This window comes from Canis lupus, chromosome 15 (assembly GCF_011100685.1).
Source record: "Canis lupus familiaris isolate Mischka breed German Shepherd chromosome 15, alternate assembly UU_Cfam_GSD_1.0, whole genome shotgun sequence".
Classification (NCBI taxonomy): domain Eukaryota; kingdom Metazoa; phylum Chordata; class Mammalia; order Carnivora; family Canidae; genus Canis; species Canis lupus.
The window spans coordinates 37579639-37601612 of record NC_049236.1 but is presented as its reverse complement, the minus strand read 5'-3'; the positions used below and the strand labels follow the sequence as shown (position 1 = coordinate 37601612).

The following is a 21974-nucleotide window of genomic DNA, read 5'->3' as shown; positions in this document are numbered from 1 at the left end:
GTGAGGCCAAATTTACTTCAATAAAAATAAATTTTTTTGCTATGGACCAAATTGTGTCCTCCTACCCCCAGTTCATATGTTGAAAACCTGACTCCTCAATGTGACTGTATTTGGAGATAGGGCTCTTAGGAGGTAGTTAAGGCTAAATGAGATCATAAGGGTAATCCTATAGAATTGGTGGCATTTTAAAGAAAAAGAGAGAGAAATACTTCCTCTTCCGGTGCATATACTAGGGAAAATTCATGTGAAGACAGTGAAAAAGTGGCTGTCTGCTCACCAGGAACTCAATGGGCCAGAATCTTGATCTTGGACTCCCCAGCTTCCAGAACTATGAGAAAATGAATTTCTGTTGTTGTTTAAGTGAAGCATCATGGTTTTTTGTTATGGCAGCCAAAACTAAGACAATGTTTAAAAATTGAAATTGAATGATTTAATGAGCATTGAGTAGCAAGCAGAGGCCCAGACACATGTGTGCTAGAGCGCATGATAGAAGGCATTTCCAGAGTGGTTTAGATGTTGGAGTGGCTGATATTTATGGTCCCTTTCTCCTCTGAGATCCTATGATTTCATAAATCTTTAAAGCCATATGGACACAAAACCATCTTCTCACTTTATGGAAAATGAAGACTAGATAAATTGGTTTTGTCTCTGTGTTAACTCTGATTGACAGGGGCTGCCTTAAACATGGTTTTGAGAAGGATTTTTGAAGCTGTGTGAAAATAAATCCATGACAAAGAGAGCTAATGCTTATTGGGCACTTGTCATGCCTCTGGCCCTATGTTAAGCACAGTATTTGTATTAATTGACTATATACTTGCAAAACTCTAGGAGTTGGGTCCTAGTAGATTCAACATTTTTTTTTTTTTGATAAGAGAATCAGGGCATAGAAAAGTAACTACTCAAAGGCCACATAATTAGTAAATGTCTTCAGACTACAAAACTAGTAGTTTGGCTTCAGAGCTTTTGCCTGTAACTATTACTATATACTTCTCCATCAATCCACTTGCAATATTTAATCTGAGTTAAGGACGCTAAAGAGTTACATGCTCAGAAGTCCTCATCTCATGATCTGTTTTGGGGGAAACTCAAACCAGGAAAAGTGGCCATAACATTTTTATTTGAATGACATTGCCATTCAGACACACACCAGAAGAAATTTAAAGACTCTTTAATTAGTTGAGTAACAGATTAGTGCTCAGTATTTCAGATTCTGCAAGTTATATGGAAGCAGTGTTTGGAACTCCATTATTTCTTCCAAAATTCTGGGACCATATTCTCTCAGTTCATGCTATGATGAGTAGTAGAATGAGGTAATATCTGTTATTAAATCACATTTCTCTGGCTCTTCAGCCATACATCATTGCAGGAGCACCAACTCCTTTCTAAATCAACTCCCACTCTCAGATATCTAGGTAAGCATCCTGAGGATCATGTATGCTCAATACTTACCCCAGTCATCTCCTTCCTTCCATAGATCTCTCCCTCTCATCATTATCTGCTGTTGAGTTTTCTTATGCAATCTCTTGTTCAGGTTACTGATAGTTGCAAAACCATTTCCTGTCCTGTCTCATCACCCAATTGTGTCTGTTGAAAGTTATATTATTGTCTTTCTCTTCTCTGGTCTATATTTGGTCAATCTGCTCAGGTACCCATGTCTGTTGAGTACTCTATCAACAGTCACCAACTGTGACACACAGAAGTAGGTTTTTCCCCCAAGACAAACACAGCCTTCTCTCCCATTGATCCCATCATGCCCCTCAGGATCTGACAGACAAGCAATACGAGGCATGGGGAATTCCATGTCTATCCTTGCACAAGTCTCCATGTGTCTCACTTTAGAATTTATTTAAAGTAATCCTTTCTATCAAATTGGCCTCAAGAGTCCTGCATCTTTTCTCCTTCCAGAGAATCCCTGTGTTTCCTTTATTGTAAAGAAGGTGAGGAAAGATGATAAAAATCTACAGTCCTTGATCCTGCATTTTAAAATGCAAGATGTTAAAATCAAATAAAGTAGGTCAAGCCTTCTCCATATTTAGCAGAGACTAGTGCTTTCCTGTATCAGCAAATATTAAAGTTGATAGGCAATCAAAAGTGCTATATCTTCCTTTAGTATAAGAAAATATTACTTAGAAGCTAACATTCTATTTTTATCTTAGCCAAAGAAGTGGAACAAACCCAACTATATGACTTTATTGCTTATGATTTTGTAGATGGCTATTTTGTACACTTAAGTAGAAATACCTTATTTGTCATTTATTTGGACAATGAGTAATAGTTAACACTTTCAACTAATTAATTATGAGTGAAGTCTGCTTAAATGCAGCCTGTGGTTGAGCTTATAAAACCCTCAGGGTTTTGAAAGCAATATTTAAAGTTGGAAGGTCTGATAGAATAAAATGGAGGAATGCACAAGGAGGAATACTATTTGAATTCAAGGCTAGAGGTACCTGGGGAAAACTTTAAGTCTTTGGTTTATTTTAAGATTGGAGAAAGTTATGAATATCCTCCATTATTCTGGGACATAATAGCACTCAGTTGGACAAACATAATAAAATGTGTAAGTAAAATTAAATGATGCTGCTATTCTTCCTAATAATAACAACTGTAACATCTAGGGCATATGCTACATTCCTTTAATGGAAAAAAAAAAAGAGAATGTAAAAACCTCAAAGCAGGCTAACACTATTAATACAATAAATTATTTTCTAAAAATTCCCCTCACTAACATCAATGAATGATTTTAACAACTTTCAATGTAAAGAGATGTTGCCATTGGTTTAATGGAGAGAATCATTGAGTTTAAGGACTTTGTCATGGGGGGACTGCAACTTGAACCCTCAAGTCTTTCATCTCCTCCCAAATATGTCACCAGACTCATGCTTAAGCCTATTTGAAATTGTAATCACTGCTCAATGAGGATTTCAGAAACTCTACTTCTAATCTGTCTCTTGGAGTCCATGCTGCTGCTCGGAAGATGAAGTCTCTTATCTCTGTTATAGCCCAGCAATAGCCAGATCCAATCCTTCAAAGTGGGGAGCAGTTGGGGCACTGGCTGAAACCTTAACCAACTATCTGCAGTTTGGCCTCAACATTCTCGCAGTCTAAATCGGGCAGGGGCTCCATAGCTGCTATTTGCCCTGTGCCATCCTCTGGTACCACAAAAGAGCAGCCCTACCTGGGGTGCAGGTTGATCTTTTATTAGCTGAAAGTACTCTTCTTGGTGCATTTGTTACCTTATCTCTTTCTCTTGGGCAAAATGAAATCTAAATGCATAGGACTTATCGGAGGAGGAAGAGAGAAGAAGAAGGAGAAGATGAAGCTGTTCAATATGCAGGAAAGGATTGATGTGAAGGTTACTAACATGATCATACATGTGATGTGGTTAAACATCCTGACCACTTGATGAAAAGAAAACTCATGGAGTCACCCAGTGGGAAAGCCTTTTACCAGCTCAGACCTTTCTTCATCCCAATGAGTGGATATTCCCCAAGAAAGAAAGAGCTTTAAAATATCTCTCTGCACCACAACATCAAGAAGTCTGATTTAACAAACAAAAAAGCAGTATCATCAAGAACATAAACACAGTTTAAGTTCACTAAACTCTATGTGTGTGTGTGTGTGTGTGAAAGAGAGATATACACACAAAGAGAAAGAGAGAGACACTTCTATCAGTTGTGAATTTAAATTGTGTGAAACCTGAAACTTTTATAATGTAGGGCCCACTTTAAAAAAAAGAACACAAAAATATAAATGAAATGTGGTTATCAGAATAAATGCTTATTTAGAACAAGAATAGAAATTACAACAAATTATAAGTTTTTGACAGCTGCCAAATACCATAAAAATTTCAAAACTAATGATGATTTTTATTAATTAGCTACCTGACATATCTGTATGTTACTTTTGGCTGCATATTCTCTGATGGCTTCTTCATATGACAATAATTTTGAAATGTAATTTTTCTTAGAAAAAAAATAAAACAATTAGTCATTTAGAATTGTTGACATTTTTATTATCAATAGTTTAGAATAATTTCTTTTACCTTTAACACCAAGTAGATGAAGAAAATGAAGACAATAGATTCAAGCAACTGATGGATGTGCAGCATGACAAAGTTTAAGTGAGATTTAAAATGACAATTATAAGCTCCATGACTCCTTGTTGTAAAATAAACCACTTTTCTATTATGAAGGAGGGTTATCAAAACACCATGAATCTTTGTGAGAAAAATAAATTCTTTTATTGAACAAGACTATATGTGAGACATGGAGAATCAGTAAGTCAAGGTTCCAACTCAGAATATAGAAAAATAGAAGCATAAGTTACCAAGATAAACATTCTTGGACATATTTTTTTTGCTTCTCAAAAGCCTACTTCAAGTTATTGGGAAGAATCAGATTTGCTTTATACATTTATCTATTTCTCATACATATAACAAAGAATTTGTTGAAGAAAGTTAGGCCTGAATAATGTCAAAATGGGGTTACCTATTTTTCTTTGGGATAAAAACATATCCAATCCTAGATAGAAAACATTTTTCCATTCTCAAAGATTTCTAGAAAAAGACATCCAGAGCTATCCTTAAATGGAATGCTAGTGTTTACATTGCTCTCAAAGATGAATTCATGGATCTAACTATCTTACAGAGTGATCTCAGTTTCTGTTTTGTTCCTGCTAAAAAAAGACTAGCTTATGCATAATCTTTTATGTTTCAACCATTCATGCAATTTTGCTAAACTCTCCCCAAGTTCTGTTCTTTTGTTTCTAACCAGGAAAATTCTAGTTGCTTTGATATTTTCTCACATAACTCTTAATCCATTTTTTATGACTCTTCTCCTAATTTGATCCCTCTTTAGTTGTGCAGCTCAGTTTAGCTCATCTTATATAAAAATTTGTTATTGTATCAGTCAGGAATGTGTTTGCCTGAAAGTAACAGAAACATCAACAAACAGTATCTTAAGCAGGAAAGGGGTTTATTTGTCTTAAAATGCAATAAAAGCACAGGAGTAGGCAATAAAAGGCAGGCTGGTAGCTCAGTGATGTCATTAAGGATCCTTTCTTTTCCTTCATCTTCCCTCTCTGCTACCCACAGGATGAGGTCTCTCTCAGCACACTTATAATCTCCTGGTCACTAGATGACTATTGCACTTCTAGGCTCATGCTCATATTACACACAGGAAGATGAAGGAAAGGACTTCACTCCTCTGGCAAGAGCCAGAAGCTATTTCTCTATCCATTGAATCAAGGTTGGCCTTGTAACTTGCCATGACCAAAAGAAGATGAAAGAATTAAAGATATTCCATTTACAAGCCTGGGCCTAAGAAGTCCTGCACTCTATCACTCTCTCTTGGAAACCTGCTTTGATATGACTAAAACTACCATCTAGAGGGAAAAAAAGACCATGTGTATCAGAGATTAGCTGTCTCAGTGGAGGCTACATTAGATCAGTAAGCCCCCAACTGACCCACATCTAGCCACAGACACTTGTGTGTGTTAGCCTAGATTATGAAGACTGCCCAGCTGAAACTTCACCTAAAGCAGTAACCAGAAGAGTCATGAGCTAAGTAAGTGGTTGTTTGAAGCCACTAAATTCTGGGGTCTTTCCTTATGTGGCAAAAGCTAACTGATACATAAGAGTTCTTTCAAGTTACACCATTCCCACTCAGTAGCTCCACTGACTTAAATGAATTCATTGCCGTTCTGGCTCAATGCTTATATCTCCATTTATCATCAGTAGGAACTGAGTGGTCCCTTTAGCTTCTTTCTGCAAACTTCCCATTTTTAGACAAGACAGCAATGAGTCTAAGTGGACTTCTCTTGTGCATATCCCACACATGGTTCCATATTTTTTGCACAGATTGACTGTAGGTTGCTTACCACAGTCATTCCTTCTTGCTTTTAGATGTTGCTGTGGGTAAGAGATCTCAATGTGTAATATCCCTCAATCTTCAGAGCCTAGTTATCAAACGTTTGGAATCACTTTAAGCTTCCTCTCTGTTGGCTTGAGGTGAATGGGGAATACCCCTCTTGCCCTTGAGTGAATGGATAGGATTTACCATATACCACCTGCCTCTAAAAATCCCTCTATCATCTCCTGTAACCCAATCCTTGATACCCAACTTGGTGTACTGGGTTAAGAATCTTTTAACTGATTTGGATCATTCTTTTGCAAATTCTACATTGTGGCTTCTCACCTCATGTTAAAATGTGACACCTATTTTCATTTTATCATCCTGTTCATTGACATAAACTGAAAAATCTGCATGTGGAGACTATTTCATCAGAAAATACTGGAGTCATTTGGGGCCAGAGGTAGAAAGGGGAGGAAGTTAGTTAGCAGCCTTCCAGAATTCAGAATTTAGCAGAAAGTATACCACATCTTACCTCAAATTTTAATCAGAAAACTCTACATTCACTTGAATAGTATCCTTCTCACTTGGGATTCGTAGCTATCTGAAGGGCTATAAACAAAATGTAATGAATGCCAGTGAGAAGGTGTCATAAATGTTGAGAGGACTCCTGGTAGGGTGCTGCAGGAAGCAGCTGCCCTACAATGTCTGTTCTTATTTAACATCTTCATTCACAAGCCAGAATAGGGAACAGACAGCAGACTGATGAAATTCACAGATGGTACTCATTTGGGAGATATTATGAATACCAGGATATCAGAAAAAATGATACAAAAGGACCCAGAGAAGGAATAACAATGAGACTTGACTTTGAAAATGCAAAGCGGTATGTCTGAATATAAAAAAAGAAAATCTCCAACATTTAAATAGAGGAGAGAAAACCAGAAGTCAATGTTGAAAGTGACATCAAGTTGGGATAATGGAATTAAATTTACAAATGGGCCTTTTGAAATAGAGCAGTAAAATTACTACTATATTTCTTAATCTGTGATCTCTGAAAGACGAATTAGGTGTTGCTGTTACGTGCTCCCATATCCTTAGCTTATCACATTGTTTTTATAAAATAACCTTTGGATTTGTCTATCCTTCCTCATCAGACTCTGTGTTTCTTGAGCACGAAAACTGGGTTACACTCCTTGCTGTCAACCTCAGGCCTGGTTCAGTGCCTGGCACATAGTTAGACACTGGATAAACATATCTTGCAAGTAAAAAGGAACTGCTTCTAACAGCATCTCTTTGAATGAGATGTGATGGTGAAAGTCATCAGATAATACTTAGGATTTCGGGACTCTAAGAGGGAGCAAGGAAGAGTTACACAGAAATTGGGAATAACAATAACCATCTTTCCTTTGTACAGAATTTTCATAATTAGTCTTTTATGTTTTTTCTTCAAACAGTAAGTCGCATCTTCAAAAGGGACAGAGGGGTTGAACTCCTCACTATGGAGATAAAAATGTTTGAGAATTGTAGATCTCTGTCTGATTTGCAGAAATTATTTCTGTCAGTTTGAGCATTACATCAGACATACGAGGCATGTTAGCACAGAGGGGAGGACGTGAACATTGACAAGCACAGTTCTCCAAGTACAGTTCTGGGACCTCTACCGGTCCTTAAAATTCATTCAGGGGATCCACAAAGTCAAAATTATTTTCACAGGATACTAAGATGTTATTTGTCTCTTTTAGTCTCATTCTCTTTTGAGTGTACAGTGGAGTCTTCCACAGGCTAAATAATGGGAGGATATCATTGCCTTAATGGCTAGGGAAGTGTTTGCTTGTGTATCCTTGTGGGTGGAATTTTTCACAGCTTGAATTTCTAATGCGACAAATATCGATAGATATGATACACACAAACAGAACCTCTTGGGGTCCTTAATAAATTTCAAAAATGTAAAGCCATCCTGAGACCAAAAAATTTGAGAATTACGTTGAGTTCAGACATTGGCTCAAACAGACGTAGGTTAAAATTCCCATTTCACTGATTTTACCCTTTCCTAAGTCTTAGGGTTCCTGGCATAAGAGTGACATTTACTTCACGGAGCTGTTGTGAGGATGCAATACGAAAATATGGATGAAGAACGGAGCTCAGTGCTGAGCACACTGTCAAGCCTTAATAAGTGGTTTATCATCATTGTAAAGGAGTGATAATGTGCAGTGACTTCCAAGAGCATTTTTATGACCCTTTGGAAACCAGGTTTCCTTTGCAGGACTGCATCCACCCCCCAAGGACAGTAGAGGACAGGAGTTAAGAGGGCGGAGCTTTCCTTCCTCCTCCTTAAAATCGATGAGAAATTGATGATTCTGCTGCTTCTGACTTTTGGAGGCTGTGGCTTCATTAATTTCAAAACTGCCGCTAGAAGCTCCTGTGTGTAAATCAGAGCATGAAACACATGATGTCTCCCTTCTGGTGGTTAGAACAGGAGGGCATCAGTTTGGAGCAGGAGGAGCAAAAGGGCTCTATGTTTCTTACCAATGGCCTTTACAAAGACAAATCTTTGCCACTGGCAGTAGTCCCGCGTGGAGGGTATCAGGAACCAGGCTTTCTCCCTTCTTAGAGATAGCTGGTTCCCAAGGACTACTGCATTCAAAATAGTAATACTGATGTGAATATAAATCATAAGGGCAATCAAATTTACATTTCTCTAACACTTCCTAGTTAATGCTTTCACATGCACAGATGCTTTCACCAGAGCTAGAAGGTTCTTGGTGATTATCTAACCTAAGCCTCTGACGTAGAATTGACACAGAGGAAAACGGGACCTAGACAAGTTAAGTTACATTCCCAAGATTATACAAACAATGGAAGTACCACAATCTTATTAAAATTCATGATAATTTGATATGTGCAGAGTGGATGTTATCTATTATGTCCACTTTGCAGATTAGAGAACAGAGACTTAATATATTAACTCTGGGAAACAGTTAAATCTAAGCAGCATAGCCAAGATTCAAGTCCAGGTCATCTGAGGGGACTTACCACTTTATCTACAGAATTACTATCCTAAAAACAAACAAACAAACAAAAACAATAAAAAAGAATTACTGTCCTATTTTCGGGAATTCTTACTTCCCAGAAAAACGGTGGGGTAATGATTCAGGAGATGCTAGCAGTGGCACCTCTACCCTCGCCCTTCCTTCTTCCACCAAAGGTTATAATCCTCCTCTACTCTTACACAGACCTGTGCTACCTTAAAGCTCCTCAGTAAATCCCTACATTGGACCCGGTATATTGAGGATAATGAGTATATTCGTGGGAGATACTGATACCACTGAAGAACTGGTTTTCCTTAGGCAAAGTTGATGAATGTAATACAAGAAGCACCAAAAGCCTCTCTTGCTTGGGATTTTTTTTCTTGACTATTTCGCTGCTAGAGTGGAAATCATTCCACTACCCATTTCTTAACATTAGACTTATGAAGTCAAATAGCAATGCCATTGGGCAGGGTGACACATTAACTTCATTAAACATCATAAACTGGCTTTTCCAATTTGTATAGATTAGTCCTGTTTAAGGTTGGAAAGGCACAGGGAACTATGGTAAGAGCTATAGTGATAAGTAACTGGAGGGCAATCCGTATCAAAGGAAGTCCTACTATAGTTCCCTCTACTCTGATCTTATGAAGAGATGTTCTCTCTTTATCCCTAAAGCTACCGAAGCTGGCTCATTTGTGCCCATTTCCATAGGAGTTTTTGTGTAGCTCCATCTCAGGCCTTCTTGTCACTAATCCTTCAGTCTTGTTTCTTCCAGTTCACGAGCCAACCAGGAAGCCCATTTGTACTGCCCAGAAGTCACTGTGCACCCATACCCCAGGCATCTCTCCTCCATGCCAGTGTATGGCCAATAGTAGCTTATGACCTGCCACTGTGCACGCTGGAAGGGCTTCAGGCCCACCCGTGGTGAGGTTATCACACAGCAGCAATTCATTCCAGCAGGCACCTATGTGTCCCGCTGACACATCTATCAACTATGTCTTAGCTCCATGACAGCAGGAGCGATAGAGGCGTGCTGGAGCCCAGTCCTTGGCTGGAGAGCTGGTAATGCTGGGAGGCTGGTGGCAGCTGTCACTGTAAAGACGGTAGTGGCAGGTGGGAGATGAGTACAGTTAAATTGTATAGAGTGTTTCACATCATTATTTGACCACAGAACAAGACTTATTGACATGTGGAGGCTCCAGAATTGTGTAGAACACTGGTAGTGTTGCACCGGTATAAGTGTGTATCTGTTTCATGAGCACTGAACAAAGCTTGAATGACATGGGCTCATCAGGAAACATTGCTCTAATATTGTGAAAGAGCTTCATTCTTATGTGTAGCCCCTAATTAGGGTACTTAGAGAGAACTCATGGACCTGGGGCTTGGGTTCAAAGCCCTTCTCTGCTTCCTATAAACTGTGTGAACCTAAGTTATTGGACCTCCTGAGCTTCTGTTTCCTCACCTGTAAAGTGCAAATGATGACAGCTGCCTCATAGGATTTTTGCTGTGGACTTCATATCACTATTTCGCAATCACGAGTACTAGTCTAGCAGTTAACACTTTGTCAAGATGAACTACGTTATGCCACGATAATAAATCAATCTCAATCTCAAAATTCCACAATCAACACAACGAAATCTTTCCGCTCGTACTACATGTCCACTCTGGGTTGGTGAGGGCCATACGCAGGTGGCCAGGCTGACAGTCTCCTCGATGTTGTAACCAGTCACGTGAGACAGGAGGCCATCTCAGTCACCCCAGCCCAGGAGGGTAGCTCTGGAGAGTCTTGCACCAGCCATCAAAACCGTTGGCCCAGAAGTGACACGGGTTTACTTCAGCCCAAAGCCTGGTCGCTAAAGTGAGTCTCAGGATCTCACCTGATTGCACAGTGTCTGGATAGCTCAAGATTCATTTGTTGAATGAATAAATGAAGGAATAAACCAATAAACAACTATATATATATATATATATATATATATATATATATATAGTGTTGTTTCCATGTGCCCAAACAGTGGTTTACACCTCTTTTTCTTATTTAATGATGAACCAGACTCAATGAGACAGAAGGTTGGCTTACGGATACATTGATAGAAATGCACGATTTCAGAAAGATTTTAAAGCATTCTTTTCCCTTCCTTTCCAGCATTAGTTTAGAGGTTAACTCAAACGCCCCGAAGTGCTGTGTTTAGTTTGTCTCATTTTACAACTACTCGAGGGGAATGTGACAACCACCTTAGGTGTCTCCACCAGAGCTTCTACATCAGTTAGGGAGAGCTGGCTTTCAAGTCGGAATCTCAAAGTCCAGGTCCATCGTAATCGGAACCCTTTGAAGCTTCCTCATCCCCATCTAGTGCGATAATGTAATCTACACGTTCAGAAGCCATCGGAGAGGCAGTAAAGGGAAAACCCGGCAAAAGGAGGAGACGAACTGCTCTCAGGGGTGAAATCTAGCTCGCACGGGTATTTATCTTGGGCAGACACTGTTGTTTAAACTAAAAATAATCACAGCCAGTTCCGTGGCATTAACCGGCTTAGTTACTCCCGCATAAAACCAGGAATGAAAATGAGGCCAAAGGTTAGCAGTGAGTCTGAGGATGATTCTATTTCTATGCTAACGCGGCTTCATCCCAGGTGGAGGAGTGTTACAGGCTCAAGTCGATTTCTCGGGTTATAATTAATTTACTTGGGCTGTGTTTACCCAGAAAGGAGGAGAATGCTGGGTGCTCAGCTCACCCCCAGGACGAGCCCGACTACCACTTCCCGCTGGGGAGACCCGCCCCGCCCTTCCTGCGAGCTGCGGGGCTGGGGGCGCAGCCCTTCCTCTTTTATTGGCCTTGTCTTTCACCGTCGTCTCAGTAGGTAGAAAGGTAAACGTATTAATCATCTTGAAATAGACCTCTCTGCCCCCAAAGGACGTGCCCAGTAACACCTACCCAGGGAAAGAGACCAAAAAGAGGAAGGCTCACTCAGAAAAATAAAGGCGGGGGCGGGGGGTGGGGGGTGCAGCCCGGGTGGCCCAGCGGTTTAGCGCCGCCTTCAGCCCAGGGCCTGATCCTGGGGACCTGGGATCGAGTCCCACGTCGGGCTCCCTGCGTGGGGCCGGCTTCTCCCTCTGCCTGTGTCTGTGCCTCTCTCCCTGTGTGTGTGTCTCTCATGAATAAATAAATAAAATCTTAAAAAAAAAAAAAAAGAAAAGAAAAAGCAAAAGAAAGGGGGAGGAGAGAAGGCACTGAGACCCGAGGGGGGAAAAAGGGAAGCAGAACAATAGAATTTACATAATGAGCAAAGGAAAAAGGTTAAAGACTTTTTTTTTTTTTTTTTTTAATTCATATGCTGGCTCTTTTTAAGAATGCCTCAAGGATTAGAATAGACATTAGTCACATTCAGACCAAATGAGAGGAAAGCAGACCTGGGATATTCCTTCTCCTTAGGGCCCCAAAACAAGCAAGTGCAGTTTATGTATGGAGGGCTTATGAGGAAGGGGGTGCCCAGAGAAAAACAGAGACCAGACAACAAAACAGAACATGCCCCCCACCCCTTGGCCCAGGGAACTAACAGTTTCACCCCTGAAACATCTTGGAGGGCCCTGTCTGTTGTCATGAAGCCATCCTGTCAGGTAGTCTTAAAGTCGGCTTAGTTCTTCCTCACCAACTTCTCCCCTCAGACAAGGAGTCGTCTACCCCACGATGACAGGTAGCCAAGGGGAAACCAAGTGGCAGCTGTTGGCCCCGCAGGCGGTGCCTTCACACCCAGGGCAGCAGACAAAATAAAGCAGAGGCATCTCAGGTAGTTCTGCTTGGTGAGGTGAGTGGCTCCAGGAGTTGCCCGCCCTCTCTAAGTGCCACTGCCCTTTGAACACCGGGTCAGGGTCCCATTTCCCATTTCTTAGCTCCTCTCATGGGCTCCCTTTTGTGTTCTAGTGGCCCGTGGGCCTCTCCCCCGGCACAGTAACTACCATGGGAATCTGATGTCGACTTGTGCCATTATTTTAGTCATGGTTGTGTCACCCACTGGCTTGGCTCCCCAGGGATGGTGGATGTACCTCTTCCTGGTTAACCACTGTGTCCCCACCTCCTAGCACGGCCCTGGTCAATGCAGACATGTGAGGTGGCCATGGAGGGAGATAAAACCATTACCTAGTCCAAGTCAAAGACTGGCACCCTGGGGCGCTGGGGGTGCTCAGTCAGTGGAGCATCTGCCTTTCGCTCAGGTCATGATCCTGGAGTCCCAAGATCAGACCCCACAGTGGGCTTTTTGTTCAGCAGAGAACCTGCCTCCTCCTCTCTCTACCTCTCTCCCTGCTCATGCTCTCTCATGCTCACATAAATAAATAAAATCTTTTTTCAAAAAATAAAAGATTGGCACCCAGACTATCTGCACCTCCTCAGCAATTTTTTTCTGGTCACTACATTCTTAATCTGTGTGCTCCTTAAGGGACTGTCTTCAGTAACTTTCTTACATATGTCAACAGAGGTCTCATATGCTCGGAACCCATTTTCCCTATTGCGAACATCTTATATTCATATTTGTTAACAGTTCATGAACCAATATTGATGCTATTCTTATTAACAATCTCATTATTAATTGGAGCCTATACTTGATTCAGATTTTTTTAGTTTTTACCTGAGGACTCCTTCTGTTCTAGGATCCCATCCGGGGTGCCACATCGCAGTTGCTCATCAAATCTCCTCAGGCTCTTCTTGGCTTGTACCAGTTCCTCAGACTGTGTGTGCTTTTGATGACCTTGACAGTTGGCAGGGCACTGGCCAGGTATGTTGTAGACTAGCCCTCTAACTGGGATCGGCGTGGAATTTGTCTCATGATGAGCCTGGGGTTATGGACTGGAGTGAGGAAGACCACATAGGAGAAGCGCCATTTTCATCGCATGGAGCCAACAGCACAGACTAGACACAGGACTTATCACTGAGGTGGCTGAAGGCTGATCCCCTGGCTGAGGTTGTATTCGCCAGGTTTCTCTACGGGGTGAGTTACACTTACGGGTCTGGGAGTTCTGCTCCACACTCTTGAGAGGAATATGTCTAAAATTTTTTGGGATTTTTCTGCATGGGAAATTTACCTATTCTCCCTCATTTATTTGCTTATTCAATTCTTTATTTATATCCATAGAGCCGAGGAATATTTATCTTGTACTTAAGGCTATAATCCAATACTACACTATTTATTTTGTTGCTTAAATTATTCTAGCTTTGGCCACCGAGAGTTTTTTCAGTTGGTTCCTGTATCCCTTGACATACCCTCATCCTTGTGAGGTTTTGGTGTTGGAAGCACTTATTTTCTGGCAGTATAAGATGCTCCAGGCTCACCTTGTCCTATCCCTAGGGTCAGCATTTCAGCCATTTCTTCAAGGAGCATTTCTTCCTTTTACTGGAGAACATTATTTGAAACCAAGAGAGGGCTGTTAAATGTACTCACTGTTACTGGAGTATTATTGCCTCTAGACCCCCTTAGCTGAAATAGCAAGGACATGTATGTGTGTATAAATCCACAGATATAGACATATCTATACATATTCTTATATGTAACCATCTGTATCTATGTTAAGCTAACCATGGGTTCATGGTGATATCTCCAATTCTAAGTCACTGCTACATGGACCACCCTGGCCTCCTGGCTGTGTGTGTCTGTAGACTTCCACTCCAGTGGTAATAAACTTGGCTTCCATCACCCACCATCCCTTTACTCAGTTGTTTGATTCCAGGCCACACATACAGCAATATCAGAATTGTTGACGCATACCTTTATGTGTCAACCTAGGGCTTTGTCAACTAGAATATAGTGCTTCCTTACACTCATTCTAGTGTTATTTCAGTCTGCCTCTCCCCCCACCCTACCTCCTCTAGTTAAGGTCATTTTCAAGCATTTGTATTACAGTTGGAATGTTCTGTGACATTCTGCTTTCCATCCTGTGATTACCAGACCTTCTAAAATGGTTTTTAAGTAACTGGCAAAAATGAAAATTCACTCTTGGTGCTGTAAAATTCAATGGTTTTTGATAAATGCATATCATGTATCCATAATGACAGTATCATACAGAATTGTTTCACCACACTAAAAAAAAAAAAAAAAAAATCACCTGGGCTTTGCCTATTCAACCCTTCCTTCCCTTTCCTTTGAATCTCTGGAAGCCACTGATTTTTTTTTTCTATTACTAGATTTTTGCCTTTTCCAGAGTGCCATATAATCAGAATCATCCAGTGTAGCTTTCCTAAACCACCTTCTTTCACATAGCAATATGCATTTAAAACTCATCCATGTCTCTTTGCAGATGGATAGCTCATTTTTTTTATTGCTGGATAATATTCCATCATATGGATGTGCCACCATCTATTTATTGAAACCCATATCGGTTGCTTCCAGTTTTTGATGATTATGAATAAAGTTGCTATAAATATTCACTTGCAGGTTTTTGTATGGGCAGAATTTTCAAATCCATCGGGTAATTACCTAGGAGTGCAATTTCTGGATAAGGTATCTAGTAACTTTTAATAACTACCAACTAAATCTCATTGAGGGGTTAACCAAAAATATATTTTTAAACCAATATTTACTGAATACTGATTATGTTTCAAGCTTTGTAGCAAAGACTTTTACATCCCTTTTTTATTTATTCATTCATTCTAAAAATATTTATTGAATCTCTAGTATCATAGCCAGACTCTTTGAGGTGTTGTGGAGGGAGCCTTGAGGAACTTTTTTTCGAGTAAGGTGAAACATTATAAATGAATGAATGACTGAATACATAAAATGGCAAGTGAAGATGAGCATTTCTAACAAAGCTATGGCAGGATAAGGTGAATTAGAGTGTCAGGAAGGATGTATTTTATGTCAAGTGGATTGGAAAAGGTTTCATGTGTAAGATGACATTTGCTCAGATCCTTGACTGAAGAGAAAGTGGGTCAGGAACAGTTGAAATTCTATGCAGAGGCCCTGAGGCTGTAATAGACCTAGCATGTTCATATTTCCAAAAGAGCAAGGGGGCCACGGTGGATGAAGCCAATGAGAGAAAAGGGGGATGTGAGGCAAAGTGAGAGGAGAGAAAGAGGTTAGAAGAGCAGATTATATAGGATCTTAAGTCCATGGTGAGGATTTTGCATTTTCTTCTGAATAAGACAGGAAAGCTGAAGCAGAGGAGAGGTGGGATCTACCCAACGCTTGCCATGCCCCACTCCTCCTTTATCACCCACGAGTGAAGTTGTGCACTAGGGAATGGCCAGTATGGTATGATGCTGCAAAATCATTACAAAGGTACAGTTGCACAAATTTTACTTGAAGGAGGTGACATGAAGGAAGGGCATGTGACTCCTGCAAGTGTGATCACAACGCCATCACCAGAGAATGGCTGTAGGACGCCTTGTATTCTTTGTGTGTGTCATCGTGTGTGTGTTCTCACTTTCATTCTATGTGTTACTCAAGGAAGACAAGGTCCTATGTTAAATTCTGGGAAATTTAGGCTTAATCATTCAGAAATGTTAGCCTGCCTATAACACTTAATAAGCACTTACTATATTCCAAGGATTTTTCTAGAATATATAAATATTTTTTTCTACTATGTATATGGTTTAATCTACTTAGTCTTCATCAAAAATTCTGTGAATTGAGCCATCATAGAGAAGAAGGAACTGAGTTACAGAGGGATGATGTATCCTGCTCAGAGTCACACCTAAGACACACTAGAGCCAGAATTCATCCAGTCTGTCTGGCACTAGAGTCCTAATCCTTAATAGACTCCCAACTGGTTCAAGCTCACATGGCTTGTGGATGAGAAACTTGATTCTCAGCTTCCTTCCAGAAAAGCAACTGTATAGCTTAGTTCACTCACATGAATTCCAGACACTTTCCTTGTGAGGCTCCTCCCCTTCCCCAAACACCTGTTTACACTGTTGAATTCTACTTCTAAATCCAGGACTGTGTATACAACTCAGTTCTGGCCCGCTGTCTGGAAGAGTGATCAGTTTGGGGGTGGGCATGTGATTCCAATTGCCTAAAAATATTTAATTTTGGAATCTTTTTCCATTGAGAAGAGAGGATCTTTATATCCACTGTGAAGCTATTAGCGGGCATCTTGCCAGCAATTGAAGAGAGGACAATCTTGCAGCATGGAGTCGATGGTCAAGAGAGTTTTTCCTGAGCTTTTCCATTATTTGAGCCTGTAAGTTCTTTTTGCATAATCCAGTACACCTTGGGTTTTTCTTACCTAGGTCTAAAGAATTTTAACTGATACAATAAGTTACCAAATAAATCATAGTTACATAGCCTTAGGAAAAGCTTCATTTATCAAATCCTAAGTTCAGAACTCTGAATTTTGCTGGCATATGTGGCTGAGGGAGCATTGATGAGACAGCGGTCCTAGCATGGAATTAGAAGACTGGGATCCAAATTCCAGCCCCAGCAGGTAGTAGTAGTTAAGTAGTTTCTGAGCAGGTGACCCATTCCCTAAACTTTGCTTTGTCCCTCTATAAGACAGGAATTGTGCCAAATAGCTTGAGTGTTGCAAATGAGATAAGATACATGAAAGCATCTATTGGCATGGCTGGCACATAGTAGGAACTCAAAAAAACTTTAGCTGCAGGCCAGTTGCCCTGTACCATTTGACTGGCAGTTTTCTGAATCATAAGACTAACAGCTTCAACATCCATTAATTGTGCAAATACCGGACATGATATGTGCCAGTCATGATACCAGGAGGCTAACGTCATGTGATCATAGTAGACCTTTCTTCCTATGAGACAAAAAGCTCAGAGAGGTAAAGAAATGTAATCTAAAGTCAAACAGCCTGCAAGTGGCAGAACCAGGATTTGAACCAAAGCTGGTACTGATTAAAGACTATACTTTCCCCCATTTATTGAAATTCCTCCCCAGATAGACTGGCTCACTTGTGTCGAGATGGTAACTTGAACCTGTCTCCTGACTATAGCACATATCTAGGGAGGCCAAATTTATCCCTATTCAATCTATTCAATTGAAAAATCAAGAAAGGAAAATAAAAATAAAAAAATAAGAAAAATCAAGAAAGGTTTGGAGGGCCCTTTTTAAAAATTTCTTATTTTGGAGAAGATGCCGGAAAATCTACACTACTGAGGCCCAACCATTAATTCGGTGAAAATGAAGAAAATGCTTCTCTATCCACAGTTCCCATTTTCCTCCTAAAAGAAGAAGGGGGAGGGCGCGGAAATCCACATTTCTTCATTAAACTCTCTCCTCTTATTCCCAATTAATCTTAATTTTTAAAAGGATCCTCTGAATAATTAAATTGGTCATTGTGGGAAGAGGCATTATGATACAAGGAGACAATTGGTTTTATATTTGCCAAGGTTCTCAGGCCTAGGAGACTTGAATGCTCAAGTGAGAGAAATGGTAATATATTGTTAAAGAGTTCATTCATTGTTGTTTGTTCATCAATAATAGATACTTTCACTCAGGAAGGTTAAGTGACCCATGCGTTATTTGGGCGGCTTGGTTTTGTAGCCTAAAACACACTCAGAAGACAACCACATTCTTCTCCCCTTTAGACCTCCCCTTGCACCTCGAGACTGGTTTGAGCGGGTGTGCTGCGTAACCGGGACTGCAATTTAATGCAATTTCTAGTCCATCTCACTGATTGCAACTATTTAGTACGTTCTCAAAGAAAGATGATTACAACTGGCTGGTTCTTAATGCTTAATTTATTTACATGCATGCCTGCTACAGAGCTATTTTATTCATCTCCCAAATGATGGCATAAAATCATTGAAAAATGATGGGCAATAAACATGGCTATTGCGCTGCAGTCCTCGGTGGAGAATAACACCCACCGTCACTCCTAACATGGGTTGACCTGTGTTCCACTGCTCTTAAAACCCAGCCATAATGAAGGCAGCACAGACATAAAACTCCTTTATTGCTACTTTGTTCTGACAATACTTGCACAATAACAGATTATTTTAGTTAAAATAAAACCCGTACCAAATTGGCATTTTTGTGTTGGTAACTGAAGCAAAACCACATGTATATTTCCCCCCTTTTCTTTCTCTTTCCTTTCTTTTCTTTTTGAAAAGAATGTCATATTAGTTGGAAGAAAGGGTGAATATTTGGAACCACGACTGCATTCTAACTGTCTCTTCTGTAGTTGCCTGGGCAAGGCTATTCACATTAGGCTGAACAAATGCTGCATTTGCATTCTCGATAAGTGCTAGCATTTTTCACATTTCTCTGGCAATTCTCATTTCAGTAAGAACACCTGAAAAGTTAGCGGGATTGCTTGTCATCCCATCAAAACTGGGAGGGGAAAAAATGGGATTTTTTTCTCTAAATTGCAAAAAGTCTTGAATCAGCAGAAAGTCTTTGCACTTTCTACTTGGGGATTAGAATAAGAATGAGACAATAAAGTGAAAATGGGCAGAATGGGTGTTTTCTTTTTTTTTTCTTTTTTTCTCTATCAAAATAGCAGAGGCAAGTTGGTGCCAGCAGTCAGTATTAGCCCACATGCCAGACGGCAGAATGCATTAATGAGTATACTCTCCCTACTACTTCTTATCCAAACAGCATCTAACAGCCTTACATTCCTCCATTTAAAAAAAAAAATGCAGTGTCTATTTTTTCTCAGCCCAAACAAAACCCACAATCACGTTGCCTCTTTCAAAAATCACATTATGTTATTATAAATAAGGACAAGACATTTCTCTTCAAGGAGGTTTGCTGAAGGACTGCCATGCAAGTATTCTTTGTACTGCAATTATTAGAACTTCTAATAATGTCGGGTTACCCAAAGATGGGAGAGTGGAAAAATCAAAAGGTAACTGAGCATTCTACTTCCAACCTTGTGACCTTCCATAGGAGAATCATCACTGTTAGAGTTTCTAACTTATTTCTGATAAAAGCTAACGTAAAATGATGTTTGAAAATTAAACCACAGAAAGAAGCAGGAAGGAGCCCTAGTTTCATGAGATTTACACCTTTCTCCCCAGCCCTCTTTTTTTTTAAGCTTTTAAAGGATTCAGACTCAGTGTGAGGCAGTTCTGGCTTCACCGAGATATAGGCACACCTCTGACTTTCTATCCTTAACTGGTCTGAAAGAGGAGAAAATTTTCTTTTTTCATAATTACAAATGTCTCTATTATCCAAAGAGATGAACCAAAAACATTTTTGCAGTTTTGTCTCAAAGCGTGACCCAAAGGCGGGGTATGGTTAAGAGGAGATGATAGGACTGTAGATATTCCATCTGACACAGAATGCTTCAACCAAGAAAGGGGAAAGAAAAAAATAAAAAGTGAAGAAAAGTCTGGTTATTACAGATCCCTTTGTAGAAAGAGAACTTAGATGGAGAAAGCAGTGAAAAACACAGAGAGGAGTTGCTCATCCAAGCCATGCTCTGCATCCCCCTGTCCCACGTGCCTGGCATTTCCTCACCATCCCTCCTTAGTGCTTTGCTCCTTTTCTCAGGATGGAGAATGTTCCGAAATTCTCACCTGGTACAAGAAGTGGTCGGTTCCCAAGCAATCCTGAGCACGGATGTGTGAGCCTGCCTACAAAGGTGTGTGTATAATCAGAGTGGCTATAAATCAGAATTACCTGGTGCTTCAGGTTGAATGCTGCCCCCCACCCCAAAAGATAGATCCATGTCTGAATTCCTGGACCCCACAATTGTGCCTCATTTGGAAAAGGATCTTTGCAGATGTAAGGAAGTTGAAGCCTTGAGGTCAGATCATGTCAGATTATCCAAGTATGTCCTAAATCCAATGACAGGTGGCATTATTCAACTCATATAGAGGAGAACAGACACACTGAGGAGCATGTGACAGGGGACGGAGGCAGAGATCAGAGTGACGTGACCACCAGCCAAGGTGCCAAGGAATGTTGACAGCCACCCAAAGCTGGAAGAGGCAAGGAAAGATTGTCCCCTAGAGCCGGCAGCAATTTAATTTCAGACTTTTAGTCTCCAGAACTCAGGATAAATTTTGGTTGCTCTAAGCCACCTAATTTGTGGTAATTTGTTGTGGCTTCCCTGGGAAACAAATACCGCTGGGGAAAGAGTCAAAATTCCTCTTCCAGGCTGCACCACAGAAGGCTTGCAGGTAGGCTGTAAGCCTCAAAGAGGTTTAAAGTCCTCCCAGGCGATCCCAGTGTACACAAAGGCTTACAGCCAGTGACTTTGGCTCAGGTGATCACACCTGCTTACCAACTAAACTCACTTCCATGCAGACCCCCAGACAAGCCTGATTGGGGAAAATTTTGCCTTTGCAAGTCTGTCGGCTTGATTTTTCTGACATTAGAGTTGCTAAGTTCTCAGGCTCACACAACCATATTCCGTTTATACTACTGTGATGACAATAACAAGATATCGAATCTTACTAGGCACAGTTTTATTTTATCCCCTGTGCAAACTTGCCGTCTAGGGAGGGATACAGATACAGAACCAGGCAATTATAATATGGAACAGGGAATATCCCCAAGGATGAGGAGAGGGCTTTGGAAACTCATGGGGAGGAGGCATATGACCCAGAGTCAGGCACAAGGGAAGATTCCTGAGGGAAGTGGCAGCTGAGGTTAGGCCAGAAAAATGAAAACCTACCGAAAATTGAGTTTCTCACATGAGGGGCTGGCTGAAGGTATCCCAGGAAGAAGGAACAAGTAGCATGAACGAAAGTTGTAGAGCATTGGTTAGCAAACTATAGCTCCTGGGTGGGATCTGCACCCCGCTAACTACTCCCACCCTCCCATATGCAGTTTTATTGGCACACGGCCACACACGTTTGTCTGTGTGTCCCTGGTTGCTTTGGCAGCTCAATGGCAGAGATGAGTAGTTGTGACAAAAACCATTTGGCCTAAAAAAGCCTGAAAAAAAATATTGACCATCTGGCCCCTTTACAGGGAAGATGTGTGTGGTCCTCTGCTCTAGAATCAAGCAGAAGAGCTGACAATCCAGAGAGAGATGCCAGAGAACAGGAGTTTGGAGCGTGAACTGGAGAGTGGCATGGGCAGGAGCCAAGGGGGAGTCGGGGCCCAGAGTCCTCAGAGCCTACGAGCCAGAATGCAAGGTTTGGCCTTCAGGCAGAAAGCTCGAGTGAGCCACTGAGGAGTTCTAAGCTGGGCA

At 40.8% G+C, this 21974-nt stretch overlaps 1 long non-coding RNA gene and 1 other non-coding gene across 4 annotated transcripts in view; one reads left to right on the top strand and one right to left on the bottom strand.

Annotated features, from left to right (window-relative positions):
* LOC102156315 overlaps positions 1-21974 on the bottom strand; it is a 232546-nt gene that overhangs the window by 6092 nt on the left and 204480 nt on the right. The gene's annotated exons all lie outside the window — the stretch shown is intronic.
* The window catches only part of LOC111090055, an 80945-nt gene that overhangs the window by 10577 nt on the left and 48394 nt on the right, over positions 1-21974 (top strand). For both annotated transcript variants that reach the window (XR_005370649.1, XR_005370650.1), the window contains exon 2: positions 13530-13867. This is a non-coding gene — a long non-coding RNA (uncharacterized LOC111090055). The remainder of the gene's footprint in view (positions 1-13529; positions 13868-21974) is intronic.